The 20,164-nt window shown below is 49.0% G+C and overlaps 1 pseudogene; it reads left to right on the top strand.

Moving 5' to 3' along the window:
- Positions 1–4,607: 4,607 nt before the first annotated feature.
- LOC110317545 lies at positions 4,608–19,823 on the top strand (annotated as a pseudogene).
- Positions 19,824–20,164: the final 341 nt, after the last annotated feature.

Here is a 20,164-nt window from a genome sequence, read left to right as displayed (position 1 = left end):
ATGTAGTCTGGGTGTGTGTGTGTGTGTGTGTGTGTGTGTGTGTGTGTGTGTGTGTGAAAGAGAGGAGGGAGAAGAAGAGGGAGAGAGAGAGGGGGGGCAGAGCAGGGGGAGGCATATTCTTATGTAGTCCGGCCTGGCCTTGAAGCACTGATCCTCGGATCTCAACCTTCCAAGTGCTAGGCTTACAGACAAGCATCAACCTGCCCTGTTTAGGTGTGGCTTTTTTTGGCAACTTCAGATCACTTTTTGGTTATTCCCCATAGCTTGCCTGGGTAGGATTCTGTTCATCTTAGCTCCCTAATTTGTGGCTTAATCCTTCTTACTGGTTCTGCTGCCAAGCTCATCTTTTGCTCGCTCTCTCCCCTTCCTCTCACTCCTATCCAAGAGTTCTTCCACCTCCCCCACCCCCATCCAGCAGAGTGTTCCCTCTGTTCCAACACAGATGCCCAGCCTGAGAGGCACCTGGCCAAGGAGCCTGCCTCCCTCCCCCCCCCCCCGTGTTGATCATGCCTAAAAGCAGCTACCAGCTGCTGCAGCAAGAGGTGGGTTCCAGAGATCACTTACTCTGGCCTTTTGTTCACATCCTCAGTAGCTCCAGGGGGACTGATCTCAGTTTACCCAGGAAGAAACAGACACCAGAGGAGAAAAGTGTCAGTGAATGAAACAGCCGCTCATCGAGGCACTGGCTTGTCCCCAGAAAGTGCCACCTTGCTGTAGCCAGGGAATGACATCTGTATGATGATTTGAAAGCAACTGCATGCTTGCTGAGTTTCATGTTCATTTTACCCTGGGCATCTCCTTCCCTGTTTTACAAGGTGTATATCAGAGGACACGAGTTGCCTTAAGTGGATCTTGTGCTTGGCACTCAAGTCTCCCATCTACCCAGAGCCTGGAGACCTGATTCTAACTACTGTCCTCTTCTCTGTCACCTGTGGTCCTGGACAAAGCCCTCCCCAGGGCTGAGCAGGCAGTGCTGAATTGGGCTTTCCTCCCATCCCTTTAGGAGACCTGAGTTCTATTTCTGTTGGTTTAGCTTGGGTATCCAGGGCATCTCAATAGGGCACCATCCAGAGAAGTCTGTCATTCCGTCCAGAAAATTGTGAGTCTTAGCTTTGAGCTCTGGTCCCAGACTCATGGTAGACCTTTGTCTTAGGGTTTCTATTGCTATGCAGAGACGCCATGATCATGGCAACTCTTATAAAGAAAAACATTCAATTGGCTTACAGTTCAGAGTTTTAGTCCGTTATTGTCATGGTGGGAAACATGGCGGCATGCAGGCAGACATGGTGTTAGAGTGGTACCTGAGAGTACTATTGACAGGCAGAAGGAAGAAGAGAGTGACACTGGGCTTGGCTTGAGCATCTGAAACCTCAAAGCCAACCCTCAGTGACACTCTTCCTGCAACAAGGCCACTCTTCCTAATAGTGCCACTCCCTATGGGCCTATGGGGGTGGAGGGGAATTTTCGTTCCAAGCACTACAGCCATATAGGGAGGACTCTAAATAACAGAGGGCCGGTCCTAAGGAGGGACAAACTGAAGAACAAGGCCAATTACAAAACCAATTCCACATGCACAAGTTCAGTGCTTGGAGATCTGTGGGCCTTGGACCCTGCCCTGGCTTCTAGCCTTCTCCAGCTGCCCAGTGCACAGAGCACTCTCTCCTGGGGTGACTGATATGTCCCAGTTCTGCCTTTTAAAGATAAAGATCCCAAGAGGTACACCCCTGTCACCCCAGCATAACAGAGATGGGGGCAGGAGGATCATGAGTTCAAAGCTAGCCTGATTCGAAGCTAGCTGAGGTACAGGAAAGAAATCATTTAAAAATAGAAAGAGGGCCTGGACAGGTGGCTCAATGTTTATGAGAACTGGCTGCTGTTGCAGAGGACGGGAGTTCAGTTCTGAGCATCCACGTGGGAACATTCACAACTGTCTGTGACTCCACAGGATCCAGAGCCTTCTCCTGGCTTCCTTAGGTATTTGCACTCATGCTCACAATACACAGATATGCAAATATATTCATGAATGAAAAATAAATCTAATAAGTAAATAAATAAAACTGAAGACTTCTCCTTCTAAAAGAAGGCCCCATCCTGGCCAATCTAATAGCTGTTCATCTTTTCCACTGTGCTCTGTATTTCCTACTTAAGAACTGGACGGGTCAGGCCCAGGAGATGGCTCAGCAGATAACGGCGGTCACCACCAAGCCTGACAGCGAGATTTGATCCCTAGAATGTTGGAAAGAGAGCATGATTTCCCCAAGTTGTCCTCTGACCCCCACGTGCATGCCAGGGTATGTGTGCACCCACACAGCAAGTTCAGAAATAAATGTAATTTAAAAAAAAAAAAAGAATTATTTTATGGACATATCAGGAGGTAACTGGGAGAAGTAAGAGAGGAGCCTTGATGGTTATGATCAAAATGCATATGCATATGTATATGAAAATGTCAAAAAATAAATAAAAGATATTTTAAAAAGAATTGCTAGGTGGTTAAGAATTTGGGTTCTGGAGCCGGGCGTGGTGGCGCATGCCTTTAATCCCAGCACTCGGGAGGCAGAGGCAGGCGGATTTTTGAGTTCGAGGCCAGCCTGGTCTACAAAGTGAGTTCCAGGACAGCCAGGGCTATACGGAGAAACCTTGTCTCGAAAAACCAAAAAAAAAAAAAAAAAGAATTTGGGTTCTGGATCACACAGGGTTTAGAGTCTGCCTCTCAGTAACTCAGAGACACAATATTGGAGCACTTTTGCCTCTAGGAGCTTTAACCTCTTTATCTACAAAATACAGGTCATAGCAACATCTGCCTCAAAGGGTAAGTGTTTAGGGCACCAGCTGACACAGCGTTCACCCAATGGTGTCCCAGCAGTCCCAGACCTCGCAGAGGGTGGATGTTAGAGAGCTTCCTAGAAGACAGTGTGCTGAGTTACAGACCTGCAGGTACTGATTGACGGTTCTGGGCAACTAGGGAGTGAAGAGCCAGCTGAGTGCCACTGTGGCAAGTACGGAAGAGCGCGGCTCAGGAGGGAAATGTGGAATCAAAGGAAGAGCTCTGGAGAACTGTGTCTGGTCAAACTTGAATGAGCTGCATTGCCCAGTGTGGTGGTGCACACTTTTAACCCCAGCACTTGGGTCACAGAGGCAGGTGGATCTCTGTGAGTTTGAGGCTAGCCTGGTCTACAGAGCGAGTTCCATAACAACCAGGGCTACACAGAGAAATCCTGTCTGAAAAAAAAAAAAAACATTTTAAAAACTAAAAAAACAAAAAAGCGCTTCATTTTTTTTCCCCGAAGTCTCCTTTGGGCTAGGGTTGTCCATTAGAGGGATCTGCACGAGAGCATCAAAGAGGAAGCTAAATGGCTGCATTTATAATCAGAAAACTAGGACAGAGAGAAGACCCTGAAGCGACCCAAGCATCCTGACACGGTCCACCTGGCCACAAGGAATGACCTGAAAGCTGCCTCTGCATCCGCTCTTGCCACACTCGATCGTCTGCAAAGGTTTCTTCACCTCCTGAGACTGTTTCTTTGATGACATTTCTAGTACTTCCTGTGGGTCAACGGGTTCCAGCCGGGTGCTGTTGGTCTCCTCACCTGTGTGTATTTCCTTCCCAGCTCTCCATTCTGCTGGCCACAAAGCTCTGGGTATTGATTGCCGTACAGCTGGGCAAGCATCTATCCCGTATTAGGTCAGCTTGCTACAATCCATCTTCTTTCTCTATATTCCGAATGACTCTGCTTCTCCAAATGAATCCCAGCTTAAACACTGTATCCCGTGTGACAAGGGTTGGACAATTGAGTGGTATGCAAATTAAGGACATTATAGAGATAGACCAGGCCTGGGGCCCAGAACATCACAAAGGGGCCTCTGGTATGTCCTACCACTAAGCTAAGGGAGAGTCCTTGAAGGTTATAGAGCAGGGGAATGGGGAATGTCATGGTGAGGTCCCAGATGACCCTTGCCCTCTAACATCCTCAATCCCCATCACTGTGTGTTTAGTCTGAACCAAATGATGCCAAGGGCCTCACAGGAGTTCTGCTCATACAAAGGACTCCAAGGCTGAGAGCAGTCATCGGTCCATATCCGTTTCCTCTGAGATTGAAACACTCTGTCCTGCAGGGTCGCTCTTTAAACAAGACGATAACAACTCAAAACAGCTCCAGGAAGTCCCTGAAACTAACCAGATTCACTAGGCCCCTCCCTGCCAGAATGAAATATAAAAGCTCAAAGTTACTCTCAGACTCACAGAAGCTGAGCTGAGAAGACTCTGAGACCAGACCAGCTGCCTGGAAGAAGCAGAAACAAACTGAGCTGCCTAGACCAGGTTTAGATTAGTTACTTGGAAAGGACACTTTGACTTGTTGAGTTATCTGCAGGCTGTTCAGTGTGCTTCATGTTTCTAGCTTTTGTGAACTGTCACCTGTGCTAGGATGAGCTTTGATGATGCAGCTGTCTTTGAGTCATGTCTGCTCCTGTAAGTAACCCCTCACCCTTATTCCTGTAAGTAACCCCAATAAAACTCATTGGTTCACACAGAACATTCCCTCAGCTGGGTGACAACATTCTGTGTGTCCCCTCTCAGGATTGAGTACACAAACTGCTGTCACATAGACATGGAAATGTCCCAGCTCTCTTCAGGTGAGGGCAAACCTCTTGGGGCTTATAAGATGTATGTTTATCTGTGTCACGCACACCGGCGCCGTGTCTGCTTGGGCAGAAAACACCGTGGGGTGGGTTCGTACTGCAGAGCTAAACTTCCTGAAAATAGAGATGAGCTACAAGAAAGAATACTATTTATTAATTACACGCGGGAGAACCCAACCCTCTCCCACATGTCCCATTGTCTCTGCTGAGTGTGTCTCTCAGTCCCAATGGCGCAATGTCCCAATGGTGCGCGGTCCGATCCTCAGCGGAGCTGTGTCCAGAAGGCGGGTCCAATTCTGCGTGACGACATTGGTGGTTGGTCCGGGCGATGAGTGGGCATTGACAGTGGGTGGTCCGAGGACGCTGTGTTCTGGGACGTCCGGGGAAGCAACTCTTAGCGTGTCTGTAAGGGGCGCAATACAATGCTTAGAGGGAGTTGTCAGTGGAGGCAGGCAGGACCCAACAATAAGAAACTAATAAAAGTTTCAAATGCTGTTTTTTCATGTTACCTTCAGTTGCATAAAAATGGTGGGTTAGATGACTCAGCCGATAAAGTGCCTGCTGAACAAGCCTGGTTATTTTTGATTCAATCCCTGGGACCGTGTAAATGTGGAAAGAGAATTGACTCCACGAAGTTGTCCTCTGACCTCTGCATGCATGCTGTAGTGTGAGCTCCCCTCTACCACCTCCACACACACACACACACACATATCTGGTAATCAGGAAACGGGGACCAAGAGACCATCACCTTTATATGCCGGGGGGTCCTGTCTCCCATTTTTAATATGTTCAGTCAATGTTCTCCTCCAGATTCAGCTCTGGTATACCTACTGCCTTAGCTAGGGCTGAGGGATAGCCTGAAGGGGACCACTGTCTATAGTCCAAGTTCGGATATACATGCCATGTGGCAGATAGGAACACAAAAGGATGGATGTCAAGGAACTCAGGTTTTTTTCAAAGGGGACAGGGATCCCCACCCCCACCTCGTGGAGCAGACCCAGCTACAGGGCTGGACAGTGCTCAGAATGGCTGCTCTTGGGACTTGTCCTCATCCTGGTCCTGGTGGTCTCTGGGGGAGTCCTGTCAGCACATTAGCCCGTTAGAGTTCCTGCTGGGCAGAGGGGAAACCCCAAAGGGGGAAGTTTCTTCTGTGGTGGTCTCTAATGGCCGTGAGTGAAGGTAACAGAGCAACATGCTAAAACTTGGTGACAGAGCCTCAGGGAGGCTCAGGGGACAGCTAGTTCACTAGCAGTGAGGCCGGGTCCGCATCAGTCACTTCCTACTTGCCAAGATCCTTGGCTGTGTCAGGAAGCTGCAGGCAGGACTGACCCAAGGATGACTCGTATAATATGCCTTACGGCTGGAGACCTCGTGGGAGTGGGTGGGAGCCTCTGACATGAGCTGTAGCTGCCAGAGTGACTTTTCCATATCCCTGGTGGGGACAGCAGTGACACCCAAGCAAGCCAGAGCTGCTAGGATACAGGGTTCACGATGGGGTAGTAGAGATGTATGTCTTACTCCTGCGGTGAGCTGAGCGTAGAAATGTAGGCTCTGAGAAGGCAGAGGGGGAGGGTGTGGGCTGGGGCAGAGCCATGGCCAACTTCTTTAGGTCTGTTACCTTCCATAGGGAAAGGAGGGGAGAGGGAGGGGGGAAACTCAAAGAAAGCCATTCTGGGCACCACTCACTTGCTAGGCAAAGGGAGAGCTTACTGACAGCCCTCTCTGACTTGCATACTAAAAATAACACGCAAACCTCAAGTGGATACGTTACAATTTATTGTACCTATATCCGGTTCTCACCAGTGACTAGTGTAGCAGTAAAGACAGAGGAACTGAAACCAGATGCAAGGGTGAAGTTGATTTTCAGAGACAGGATGTCAAGGGGAAAGGAAAGTTACAGAAGACATCCAACATGATATGCTGTGTGTGCACGGTTCAAGACAAAAAAAAAAAAAAAAAAACCAAGACCGAACAATAACGACCAGAGGTGTCTGTCTGTGGCACAACTCAGGAATGCTGGGAGCAAGGGAGCAATGTGGGAGCAGGAGATGGGTTGGAAGGAGAACACACAGGCAGCTAAGGCAGAAGTGGTTGCATCAAGACTTAAACCTAGCGGTCTATGTGTGGCCACCTTTCGTGACAATGCCTTGTGACTTCATGTACATGACACATGTTTCCTTGACCCAGGCCTTTCCATCTCCTTCCGAGTCGCCAGAGAACTCAGCTACTTCCCAGTCTTCTGACCCTGGCAACGGAGATCTTATGCTCGTGGTTTTAAGCCACTCAGCCTTGAGTAATCAATCTGTGACACGGTCACAGAAAACTGTCGTACCGGGTTCTCTGTTCTTCACGCTGACAGTGAGAGTCGCCAGCAGAGGTCACATGCCTTCCAAGGCTTCTGTTTCCTGCTTTGCACGTGACCATTAGGTCTGCTCTCTAGATATCTGTTGACCTACCTGCATTTCTAGTGTTTGTAAACACCGGGACCAAAAGCGACACAGGGTGTCAAGGGTTCGTTTGGCTTATGGGATCCAACCACAGTCGATAATTGTACAACGAGCAAGGCAGAAGAAACTCAAGGCAGGAACCTGGAGACAGGAGCTGAAGCAGAGGCCTTAGAGGAATGCTGCTTACTGGCTTGCTCCCCATGACTTGCTCAGCCTGTCTTCTTATAGCATCCAGGACCCCTGAAATGGACCCACACATGCCAGTCATTAATCAAGAAAATGCCCCACAGCCTTGTCTGCTGGGGATACTTTCTCAGTTGAGGTGCCCACGTCCTCGATGACTCTAGGTTGTGTCAAGTTGACAGAAAACAAGCGACACACCTCTCCTGCGTTCTGGGCTCTCCTCAGGTAGAGGCAGGTCCTGCCTGTCACACGGCAACCCTTCTCTTCTCTCTGTGCCATCCCTGTCCTCGGGGGCATCCCAGTCGGGAGGAGGGTGAAGATCCAGGCAGGATCAGGTTATGAAAGATGCTAATTCTGAAAACCTCTGTGAGTCTATTGGGTGCCCCCAGTGAGCGCTGGCTTGTCCCATGCCTCTGGATAGCAAGATTGCTAGGGATGCTAGCTAGTTACTGTTGCCATGGGGAACAGTGGATGTCCACAGTTCCTCCTCCCTCCTTTACTGCTCTCTTGGGCCAACTGCTTCAAAGTCATCATAGAAGGCAAGAGTTGTCAAGGGGAACACAGAGAAGCAGGCAATCTGGGTTTGGGACTGGGGTGAAATGTGTGGTCCCTGCTCCGCTGACAGCCTGCCCAGGACCCAGAGCCAAGCCTCTACCTCATGTCCCTTGTCCCCTACCCTAAACCCCACTTCTGCCTTACTTCTGTGGTGCCTGGGGGAACAGAGAAATTAATCTGGATTTGGGGTTCGAATCCCAGTTCTGTTGCTCTCTGCTTTGAGGTGCTGGGGAATAAGCTCACCTTCTGAGCCATTGTTCCTTCATCTGGAAAGGAAATGAAGCAGCACTGGTTTAAAGGGCTGAGAACCTTGTTTTCTGCCAGATGTGGTAGTGCTTGCCTTTAATCCAGGGTTTGGGGGAGCAGAGGCAAGCCTCCTTCCGCCACTCCAGCCTCACCCACTTCCAAAATAGTACCACCAGCCAGGGACTCAGAATCTCTGGGGGACATTTGCATTCAAGTCATACCAATTGAGGGTGCTTAAAATTGGGGGATGGGGCTGACGAGATGGCTCAGCAGGTAAAAGTATAGTTTATAACCTAATGGCCTGAGTTGCATCCCCAGAACGTTCGTGATAGAAGAAGTGAACCGACTCTCAAAAGCTGGTCCTTGACCTCCACACATGTACACGTGCTAAATAAATAGGTGCTAATTTAAATAATCCTTAAAGAATACAGTATGTCTAACCCCAGACTGGCTTTGACCATTCAGTTCCACAAACTTGCTGCATCAGTTGTCGCCTCCATCCATCTCCAGGGGAACTTCCTCAATTTCCCAAACACAAACACTGCGTCTCCAAACACCAACCCTCTGCTCACTCCTCCCTCTGTCCCCTCCACCCACCTCCATGCTTCCTGTCTTTCCCAAGCACCTCATGTAAATGGAACCATAAAATATCCACCCCACCCCCTCCTCCAGCATGATCTGTTTCAGGGTGTTTTGAAGAATCATTGAAGAATGTGACCAATGTGACCGGTCCAGCCAGAGCCTGCATGCAGTAGGTGCTCAGAGGAATGTGAAGGTGACTGTCCTACAGCCAGCCTAGCTCTCTTCTCTCTCTCCAGCCATGATGGCACATGAACAGCCATGGGATAGTGTTTCTGAGGACCACTGAGCTACACAGCCAGCCAGGCTCCTACCCAGGTAGAGACAGGCGATGGGAATAGGAACTCTGGTTTTGAGGGTACCCCCAGGGTAACTTGGAATGAACACAGTCACTTCCCGAGCTGCATGGTGTCCTGTCTTAGGACACTGTCCCTACCAGCTACTAAGTACAGATTTGTGGAATCTGAGGATCCTAGGGACACAGAGGCAACCAAGACAGGCACTGGCTGCTTCTTCTTCTTCTTCTTCTTCTTCTTCTTCTTCTTCTTCTTCTTCTTCTTCTTCTTCTTCTTCTTCTTCTTCTTCTTCTTCTTCTTTCAAGATTTATTTATTTATTATATGTAAGTACACTGTAGCTGTCTTCAGACATTCCAGAAGAGGGAGTCAGATCTTGTTACAGATGCTTATGAGCCACCATGTGGTTGCTGGGGTTTGAACTCCAGACCTTCAGAAGAGCAGTCGGGTGCTCTTACCCACTGAGCCATCTCACCAGTCCGGCACTGGCTTCTTGAAGGTTATGGGGAGGAGGAGTGTGAAACACAGAGACAGCACCCTTACAGCAGAGGACAGGGCAGACACAGTGACCACACAGAAGGCCTTCATGATTCCTCACGAGCCACATGGCCTACCTAGTGACAGGATGAGCAGATGTAAGATGCAGGCAGCCCCTTCCTGCCTGGAGTCTACACTTTCCTGTGTTAGCAAACAGGCAACAAATAGGTAGTGCCTAAGACTTGCTCGTGTGTTACCTTCTGGTTCAGTCAGTTGTCACAGAGGTGTGTTCTTTTTAGTTCTAGGGACAGTGTGTTTCTTTGTTCTCTCTGGCTTCTAGGAGCTGCCGGCATCCCTAGTCTATGGCCTCCTTCTGTCCTTGGATCCAGGAGTCACTAAAGGATTCCCGGCTTTGCATCATGCCAACCCCTGCTTCCTTCTCGAACAGACTCTTCCACCTCCCTCTGCTGCTTTGAAAGACTCTGCCTTGGGCCTACCCGGACTCAGTCCAGTTGGGCTGCTCTGATAGGTCCATAGTCGGGGTCATAATACACTGAAGACCTGGGGTTTAGCAGCTACAACAGACTTCGACTTGTTATCTCCTGGTCTGAACATACCTCAGTGGCTTTCCGCTAAGGTCTACTGTATATGGGGTTACTGTAGAGAAATGAAATGTAAGGCCTGGGATTCATGCAACTTATGTCCAGAGAAATAGTTGTTTGTAAGCTTGGAAGCCTGAGGCGGAGAGCACAGTGAAACAAGCCTGGGCACGCCCAGGCAGGCCATTGTTGGAACATTCCTGGGACTGAACCAAATGTTCCGCTGACCCGCCCCTCAGGTCTCCTAGCATTCCTGCCTTTGCACGTACCATCCTGCAAATGTGTACGTTTAAATGAGCCAATCACAGGTAACCTCGCCAATTCTTGCTAGCCCCCCACCCCCCCTATAAAAACCCCTAGCTTCCAGGCCACGAGGTCGGCACCTCTGCCTCCTGCGTGAGGTACGTGCTGGCCCGGAGCTCCGCCATTAAACTACCTCATGCTTTTACAACAAGAAGGCCTCTCATGGTTCCTGGGAAATCCTGACTCCCGTGACTTTGGGGGGTCCTACATTACCACCATGTCCTTCCAAAGTGACCTTCCAAAGTCACTGACATTTCAGACTGTTACATGGACACTTACACACTTATATACTACCTTATATACTTTATATACTTATATAGTTTAAAACGCCTTGTACAGTTCATTTCATCCGAGTAACCCAGAAGTTTGAAGTTTGTTTTATTCATTGTTAGTATTATTTATGATGGTGGCACTAGACTCCCAGCCTTGCACACACCAGGGAAGTGCTCTGCCACTGGGCTACACCCCAGTTCTACAGTTTTGGTTTAAAGTTAGTTAAGTAGAACCTTCATTGCACAGGGCCTCAATTCCCCCTTGGCATGTGCCCTAACACAGTCTTGGGACTGGGCATTAAGATGTGGACATCACATCCTCAATCAGCACACTGTGGGTCCACTTCTCAAGTGTGAGAACTTGTACAGATGGCACGTGGGGCTAGAGAGGCTTCTTACATGGGCTCCTCTGACTGCTGCAAATGTACTTTCCTGTCCCCTGAGCTACCGGGTCACCTTCCTGGTGTTTAACTTCTCTTTCTTTTTTTAAATTTATTTTATATGTAGGGGTGTTTTGCCTGCACAAATGTCTGGGCACCACTTGTGTCCCTGGTACCCACAGAGGTCAGAAGAGGCTGTTGGATTCTCCCCAAAACTGGAATTACAAATAGTTGTGAGCACCATGTGGTTGCTGGGAACTGAACCCAGGTCCTCTGGAAGAGCATCCAGGGCTCTTAGCCACCAAGCCACCTCTCCAGCCCCACCTGTCAAGAAGCGACTTAAGGAAGGCTTTGACATAGTGAGGAGGTTACAGTGTCAGGAGCTCAAGGACACACTGGTCACACTGACTCTACAGGAGTCAGAGATGGATGCTGGGGTTCGGCTCCTTCCCTCCTCTGAATTCAGTCCGAGATCCTAGTCTATAGGGCGGTGTCTCTCACGCTCAGGGTGGTTCGTTCCTTTCTGTAAACCTTTCTGGATACGCTCAGAAGTGTGTTTCCATGTTGATTCTAAATTAGGTCAAATTGACAATCGAGATTTCCCATCATGGAACTGGAAAAATGACCTAGCACATAAAGGGACGGCAACTGCCACCAAGCCCAAGGTACCAGGTGGGAGAGAACTGACTCTCGCAAGCTCTTCTCAGACTGTTGTGTGTCGTGGCGCACCTCTGGAGAGCACACATGCATACATTACTTCATTAGTAAACTAATTGTTAAAAGAATCAGCCAGCACATGCTGTGAATGAGACCCAGGGCGGTGAGGTTTGCAGAGTCAGCAATCACCCTTGGGCGTGTCTTTGTGAGTCACCTGGCATGGAGGGGTACACAAAGCACCTGCTAGGACAAGCCCAAGAATGCTAGGAGTCAGGGAATGTCACAACGGGTGTGTGTGTGTGTGTGTGGGGAGCAGTCACTTCATCACAAGACTTGGTACCAGGAATAAACAGGAAACTTCCGATCCCCTCTCAGGCCTTCCCTGTCTAGGGTGCTGGGGCACATGGCACATTTGGGCTCCTGACCTTTCTCCTTTAACTTCCCAGCTGCCTGACTTTCTTGTCAGCTGCCTGGGGGGTAGGGGACAGCCCCGGCGTGGGATGTTCTTCTTTCTTGTTGATTCTTCTTGAGGCAGCGTCAGGGGAAGAGCTTAGGCAGCGGGTAGGACTTTGTCGAGATATTTAGGGTTGCTGTATAATAAAGTTTACTTATCTAAGCCTAAGTTACTATGCTATTGCAGCTGACCTGCAGTCTGTATCCTCTGAGGCCAGAGACTGCTGTTTCTGGCACCTAGCACCTCTCCTTCAAGCCGCAAAGGATTAAGTAAATAGCCTTTGTTCTGTCTCAGCAGGAACTGCTGGGCTCTAACTTTCAGCCTGCTAGTCGGAAGTCGCAGGAAGAGAAGCCACTTAGATAAGTGATTGTAGAGTTTACTACCAAGTTGTAAAAAATTTCCTATGAAAGCTATCTAAGCAGAAAAGCAGAAAGATCCTAAGTGGATAAAAGGGGAAAATTCTCTAAGTGGGGAAAGGGAAAAGAATCTAGTCCAAGTGGGGAAAGGCAAAAAAAGTTTCCTCTATTGATCTTAGCTCTATTGATGATTTTCAAGCTTCTCTTTGTCCTCAGTACTTATACATCTTTCAGAATACATGATCACATGTTACAAAGTTCATCACAGGCTCACACAAAAAGTCAAATCATAAATTGAAATAGAAGTTTACAACGGCACATGTTTACATGCGTATCTACTAGGAGCAATTATCTGGCTAAACATCCATCACCTGTCTGAGCTCCACAGGTTCACTGAAGGTTTAAAACCATAACTAACTTATTAGTAAAGTTTTGTATAGATAAACCCAGTTGGTATTTTATCTTCTGTTCTAGCACCTACAATAAATCGTTAGTTGCTTTTTAATGATCTTTGGTTAATTGTTTTACAACCTCTTAGAATGTGCTCTGAGTAGGAGAAGTCTAGTTACCATCTAAGAGCAATTAACTGGTGGCACATGGGAGACTGACAGAGTTCTCACTGCAGCTTTGACGATCAGAAAAGGACCTAATAGGGCCGGGCGTGGTGGCGCACGCCTTTAATCCCAGCACTCGGGAGGCAGAGGCAGGCGGATTTCTGAGTTTGAGGCCAGCCTGGTCTACAGAGTGAGTTCCAGGACAGCCAGGGCTACACAGAGAAACCCTGTCTCGAAAATAAAAAAACAAAAACAAAAAACAAACAACCAAAAAAAAAAAAAAAAAACAGAAAAGGACCTAATAGCAGTCCCATTATAACAGAGCTTAATAATCGCAGATATAATTTTAGGAATTCTCATAGGCTCATCATTAAGACTTAAGTCATCTATTTGTCTATATAGCATCACTACAAGGTATATATAGCATCTTCATGGATCTGCAGAGATCTGTTTCAAAGGGGGTGTGCTCCTAATTATTGATTGTTATATATGTTTAATAATAACAGGAAAAGCATATTAATAGCAGGAATCTTTCTTAAAATGACTCCCTCATAGCCTTGCTTAATGAGGGCTCACCTGTCACAGATTATATAATAATCCGAGGCAGGCCACTTCAGGATGATCACCTACTAGTTATTAGCTTGTCCCATTATGGCTCCTGACAGTCAGCTCTGCACACCCACATTCTCCATTGCTGCCTGCCACAGACCTTCTTAGGTGCTGTTCTGCTTTTTCCAATGTCTCCGTCTCCGTCTCCGTCTCCGTCTCCGTCTCCGTCTCCGTCTCCGTCTCCCTCTCCCTCTCTGTCTCCCTCTCCCTCTCCCTGTCCCTCTCTCTCTCCCTCTCCCTGTCCCTCTCTCTCTCCTTCTCCCTGTCCCTCTCCCTCTCCTATCCCCTTTGTGATACTTTCCATATCCTTCAGAGGCCAGTTCAGTTGTCAGGTCCCCAGCGAGGGCTCCTCTGTCCTTTCAAATGGTTCTACATTTCCTCACTAGCTCTTCAGGTACCTGCAGCCTGCCTTTCAACACCATGCAGGATTGCATTCTGAAATCCCTAAGGCTAACTCTTGATGTTTATTCTCTTCCATCAGTCTTCCTCTTCCTGTCTTTACAGAGTGAATAATTAAGAATATTTAGTTAAAAAAAATTTTTTTTTTTAAAGCTGGCCCACACCTTTAATCCCAGAATTTAGAAGGCAGAGGCAGGTGGCTCTCTGTGAGTATCAGGCCAGTCAGGGCTATGTAGTGAGATCCTGCCTCAAGATAAAATAAACTTAAAAACATATATATGTATGTGTGTGTGTGTGTGTTTACACACACTCTCCAGCACACACATTGGTATGTGTCATGGCATGCATGTGGAAGCCAGAGGACCACCTGTAAGACTCAGTTTCTCCTTCTGCAGTTATGGGTTGGCGGGCTTGGTAGTTGGTGCTCTTAATTGTTGAGCTGCTTTGCCAGCCTAAGAGTATTTGAATGGAGAACGGTGGCACGTGCCTGTAATTCTAGTACTCTGGGAGATAGTGAGTTCAAGGGCTAGCCTGGCTGTATATTAAGGCTCAAGCTCACAAAAGGGGTTGGGGTAGGGTAGGATGGATTCAGCGGGTAGAAAGATGTGACTTTAGAAGGTAATACTCCTGAAGCCTGGCAACAAGTGAGCCAGTCACCATGGTGATCAACCCAGATAGGGCCTCGGCAGCATCCAGTACAAATGTGCAAGACCTTAGCTGTGGCTTGCCTTACTTACAGAAAGCTTCCATCTTGGTGAAGGAGTCATTTAGTGACTCCTCAAAGCCTCCTTGTCTGTGGGGGTGGAGAGTTGGGGGTTGGGGGTATGGGGAGTGGGGAAGTGGGGGCAGAGGAGGGGGCAGTAGGAGAGGGGTACTGGGGGAGTGGACGTGGCACAAGGACACGGATTCCCAACCTGTGTGGTCTGCCTCAGGGTCTCTTTCCACCCGATACATTCCTCCAAGCTCGACAGGCCAGGGAGTGGCCATGCCCTGCTATTCAGCTAGAGACCTGGGATATGGGAGTGGTTTGTCCTCAAAAAGAAAGGACAACAGACTTAAGACAAAGATTTAAGGCAGTGTAGGCCCTGATTGGGGAGAGACCTTGCTAGGGAATCTGTAAGAATCTGTGGACCATCCCATCCACAGTTGGGGTAGTTAGAGGGCCAGAGAGGAGGTCGAACTTTCCCTTTTTTGGCCAGACATTGGATGTTGTTAGTAGTGACCAAAGAAGGGGTGAGTAGTGAGGAAGGAATGTCGGTGATTGACAGATGTTTCCTATGGCTAGCCATTATCAGCGGTTCTGCAGTGAGCCACTGACAGGAATCTAGGAAAATAAGTCTACAAGGCTAACCAGTGTGCTTTGGTCGGGGGTGGGGGTGGGGTGGGTGGGTGGGTGGGTGGGGATTGTCACCATTTAACCGAACTGGAGCAACTTTTCAAAATGGTGACAGAGAGAGACTGAGACCCTTCCTTGGAACTGTAGTCTGTCCCCACCCACCTCCAAGACTCCCAACAACAGGAGGAGGCCGACAAGCTTTGGTTAATCTCTTGAGGCCATGCTCCTATGGGTCCCAGAAAGGAAGCAGAAACAACAGGAGGAGTGAGGCAGCTGCTAGACCACTGGAGCCCCGAGGGCACATGATGAGAGAGAGGTTTCTCTATTCAGCGGGGGGGGGGGGGGGAACAAATCCATAGCCTGCTTGTTCCCTGTGCATGCAAGCTCAGAGGCAACACACACACACACACACACACACACACACAAGCATGCACCATGCATGCATCCAGAAGTGAGCCAAGGTCTACTCTTGAAGGCAAGCTTGTAATTACAAGCAACACCCTGTCCTGAACACTCAGCCTGCAGCCACACACCCCAAAACCTGTCCGCACCCATCAAATTCATCTGCTACTAATGCTCAGGCATGTATGGAAAACACAGCATAGGGCCACTGTCACTCCATCCCATGCCAGGACACAAGCATACCTGTGAAACTGGGTCAGAAAAGGGTGGCACTAGTTCTAGAGTCTAGCATTTAGTAGGACTCCCATATTCCTGGAAGGAGAAAAAGCCATCGTTGGGAGTGCTAACACACTCCTGTGATCCTGGCATTCAGGAAACAGAGGCAGGAGGATCACCAGTAGGTGACACACCAGTAGGTCTGAGGCTATATAGCAAGACGAAATCTCCAAGATCTTCCAGAAATAATCAAGATTCAGGAAACAGTCCAGTTCTGTCTTAGGCAATGGGCAGCAGGGGAGAGACTAGCCCCTACTGTAACCTTTAAGTTAAGGCTGACACACATCTTCCTGTGTGAGAAAGTCAAGGCCAGGTTCCTGGGTGTGAGACATTGGTCATCACCCATAGTCCAATCAGAGGTGCGGACCATCGGGCATTGTACCTTCCTGAGGGCCCATGGCTCCTCTCCAGGTTCCTCCCTGGCTACCTAGACAGCCTCATTGCTGTTTTGCAGCGGTGATAAAACACTGTCCAGAAGCAATTTTCAGAGGAAAGAATTCACTTCATCTTACACGTTACAGTTCATCCTGGAGGGAAGTCAAGGCAGGAATTCAAGACTGGAGCTCAAAGCCAAAACCAAGCACAGAGGACTGCTGCCTACTGGCTTACTTCTCTTGGCTGGCTCAATTCCTTTGAAACAGCCCAGGCCCGCTTGCCTAGGGATGACACAGCTGGAGTAGACTGGGTCCTCCTACGCCAATTAGAAAATGTTCAAAAGAGAAGCCAGATGGAGGTATAGAATGCCTTTAAAGCCCAACACTTGGGAGGCAGAGGTGGGTGGATCTCTGAAAGTTCGAGGACAGCCTGGTTTACAGCGAGCTCCAGAACAGCCAGGGCTATACAGTGAGATCCTGACTCCAAACACTGCTGCACAAGCCGATCCAATGAAGATTCCTCGTCTTAAGTGACTTTAGGTTTTGTCAAGTTGACAAAAAGTAACCAGTACAGCAAATAAAGACACTCAGCTTTGCCTTTTCTTTTCTTTTCTTTCTTCTTCTTCTTCTTCTTCTTCTTCTTCTTCTTCTTCTTCTTCTTCTTCTTCTTCTTCTTCTTCTTCTTCTTCTTCTTCTTTTTTTTTTTTTTTTTCTGGTCAGACAAGGTCTCATGTAGCCCAGGCTATCCTCAAACTCACTATATAGCCAAGGCTGGCCTTGTTCTCCTGATCGTCCTCTCTCCAGCTCCCTAGAGGAACTGTAGGCTGTACCACCACACCCAGCAGAACAGTGAGCCTATGAAGGGCACTTGTTCCAAGCTCCCAGCTAGAAAAAGTGGAGCAGAGCAGGAGGTGGCCCTGCTAGAATCTGAGGCTTTATTTGCTCAGGTGTCTGCCACTCTCAGATCCTGACAGGCTGTGACTTGCTCCCCCAGGAGTGAGAAGACCTCTGGGGAGCCCAAGGGCTCTGTGAATGGGGAGAAAGAGCCAAACTTGTGGGGAAACACAACCTGTCTATTGGGGGAGCTTTAGCAAGGTCCTGCTTGGGGTTTAATAATAAAGACACGGAGATGTCTGTGTAGTACAAGGCTACTGTTGACCTGTTTGCTGGGACAGTCTCTTAGCCACCCATCTGATTCCACTAGGCCTCCATGCCAGGCCCCCAGCTCAAGCAGCCAGCTCTTTATTTACCAAAAGCCCCATTCCTTTCTCATAACCAAAAAGCTATTAGCAAAGTGGGAGGGGGGGTCTGTAGCTTACTCACTCTGGGCCAATCAGCAGCAGGACAAGGCTCAGTGGATATTCTAGTCCATTTATGCTTAGACTATATGTGGCCTTTAGGCCACATCTGAGGACAGGCCCCTTTGTGAGTTCCAGCAGTTCATAGATGGGGTAGATGCTGGGGTGGGCCAACTCAGAGCCCTGAATCTGGGCCTGGGTGGTAGCTGCGTTGGTCAGCCCACCAGCTCTCCCACACTCCCACCACAGGGGCCAGCTCTACTGTGTTTCCCAGCAGCACACTGTTCTCCCAAATGCTGCAGCCAGTAAGGGGTGGGGTCAGCTCTACCCAGCCCTTGTATATTAACAAGGTCCCAGGTGGCATCCCAGACCAGGGACCAAGGTCTGCATGGCCTTTGGTAGTAATTTGGATCGATGCAGACCCCTGCTGCTGCATGGTCACAGACCCAGCCATGGCCTTCAGTAGCAGCAGCAGCAGCAAGGCCACAACCTCACCATGGCCTCAGGTGGCATCACAGGCTACTCACAAATGATGTTCCTCTCTACCCTCAAGTCTCCATATCTGCCTCTCTTCACAGTGCTCAAATTGTCCCTCTTCTCTTCCTCTCCAATCTGTCCACCATATTCGCATATTGTAGTGGCTTGAGCTGCAGGCCACACAGTGGGCAGAGTCTCTGGGTGTCTTCCAATGTCTGTCCAACCCTAAGATTGCAAAGGAAATAAATACATTGGCCAAATACATGGCCAAACACAGCACAGAAAAACTGTAATTCAACATGGAGTCATCCCATCTCGTCGTGGAACCTCCATTACAATAAACTAGAGAGATAAGCAGATAGGTCAACAATGAAAATTAAACACAGCAGGACATGCTGATACAGCTGTGGTCTCCACTCTGCAGGTCCTGCTCTTCTCCCTGGGCTAGTAAGCAGCTCTGGGGAGTCACATGGTGGTTGACTTTCTCAAAGGACAAAGACATAGGCCACTGGTTCTTGCGTTTGTCACTGGCTCTACTGATGGACAGTGTAATTCACCATTTCCCAAGGAGCAAGAACAGCAATGGCATTCCTGTCTCCAGTTCTGCCTCTCTTCATAGTGCACAAATGGCCTCTTGCCCTCTCCTTCCCCAGCACCTATTTGCTCGATTCTTTTTCTCTCTTCACTCCACCACCTACTTACTTACTTCCCACAGGACCCGGCCCAGTGAGGGTGCAGACCATATTGTTTCCATACCCACACTAATCATTTTTAGAAGAATAAAAAAGTTCTCTAGGAAATTACTGGACGCAGCTGTATGACAAACAGCGGGAGGAGTGCCGGCCAGCCACCCCTGGGCTTGGCATGTTCATGGAGGTAAAAGACCCCAAGGACAAGGTCATCCTGGCCCTGCAGTATGGCTCTGAGGGCAGGTTCACATTCACCTCAGCACCCCTGGTGAGCACCAGCTCCGTCTTCACCCCAATTCCACCAAGTTCTCCCTCTTTGCAGGAGCGATGCTGAGAGATCACCTTGACTTCCAAGTGGGCGAACACGCGAACGACTGTGCAGAAATTGCTGCCAAAGACAAGCTGAGTGAGCTGCAGCTGAGAGTTTGACGGCTGGTGGAGCAAGTAGAGCAGATCCAGAAGGAGCAGAACTACCAGCGGTGGCGAGAGGAGTGTTTCAGACAAACCAGCACCAACCAGCGAGCGCTATGGTCGTCCATCCTGCAGACTCTCATCCTTGTGGCCATTGATGTCTGGCAGATGCGGCACCTCAAGAGTTTTTTTTTTTTTTTTTTTGCTTTTTCGAGACAGGGTTTCTCTGTGTAGCCTTGGCTGTCCTGGAACTCACTCTGTAGACCAGGCTGGCCTCGAACTCAGAAATCTGCCTGCCTCTGCCTCCCGAGTGCTGGGATTCAAGGCATGCCCATGCCTGGCTCGATTTTTTTTTTTTTTTTGAAGCCAAGAAGTTGGTGTTGCTGTCCCAAGCCTCACAAGTGATCTTTCTTCCAGGCTGTGGGAAAAGGACCTGGAGCCAATTTCTCTCTGGGAGCAGGACTGGTTTTCAGCTGCAGATGTTCTGGAGGAGAGAGGGACTGCAAACATGTCCTCATTCCTCAGGCTCAGGTGGAGGACAGCAGCCTGGCTGGCTAATGCTGAGCTGGTAGTGCGACAAGCCCTCCCACTTCCACCTCTGGACCTTTTGCAGTAATCAATTGCTCGGGGGCTGGCAGTGCCCTTGGTGTCTCAGAATGTCAGTGTTGTGAGGCTGCTGTCTGGGGTAGGTTTCGGGAGGGAAGTGGGTGGGCCAGCGAGGTGATTTTCCTTCTGTCTTCCTTTGTCAATGTGGGATTTTGAGTAGGTCAGTGACTCCTTATTATTCCAGAAGCCTTGCTTTTCTTGCCTTTGGCTTAGAACCAGCCTGCTAATCTCGCGTGTGTTTGCTGCGTGTCAATTTAAGGGTGTGGAGGGGCTGCAGTGCACGAAAGGGGCCC

Source organism: Mus pahari, chromosome 3 (genome assembly GCF_900095145.1).
Source record: "Mus pahari chromosome 3, PAHARI_EIJ_v1.1, whole genome shotgun sequence".
Taxonomy (NCBI): Eukaryota; Metazoa; Chordata; class Mammalia; order Rodentia; family Muridae; genus Mus; species Mus pahari.
The sequence above is the reverse complement of the archived record's forward strand: the minus strand, read 5'-3'. Positions and strand labels throughout refer to the sequence as shown.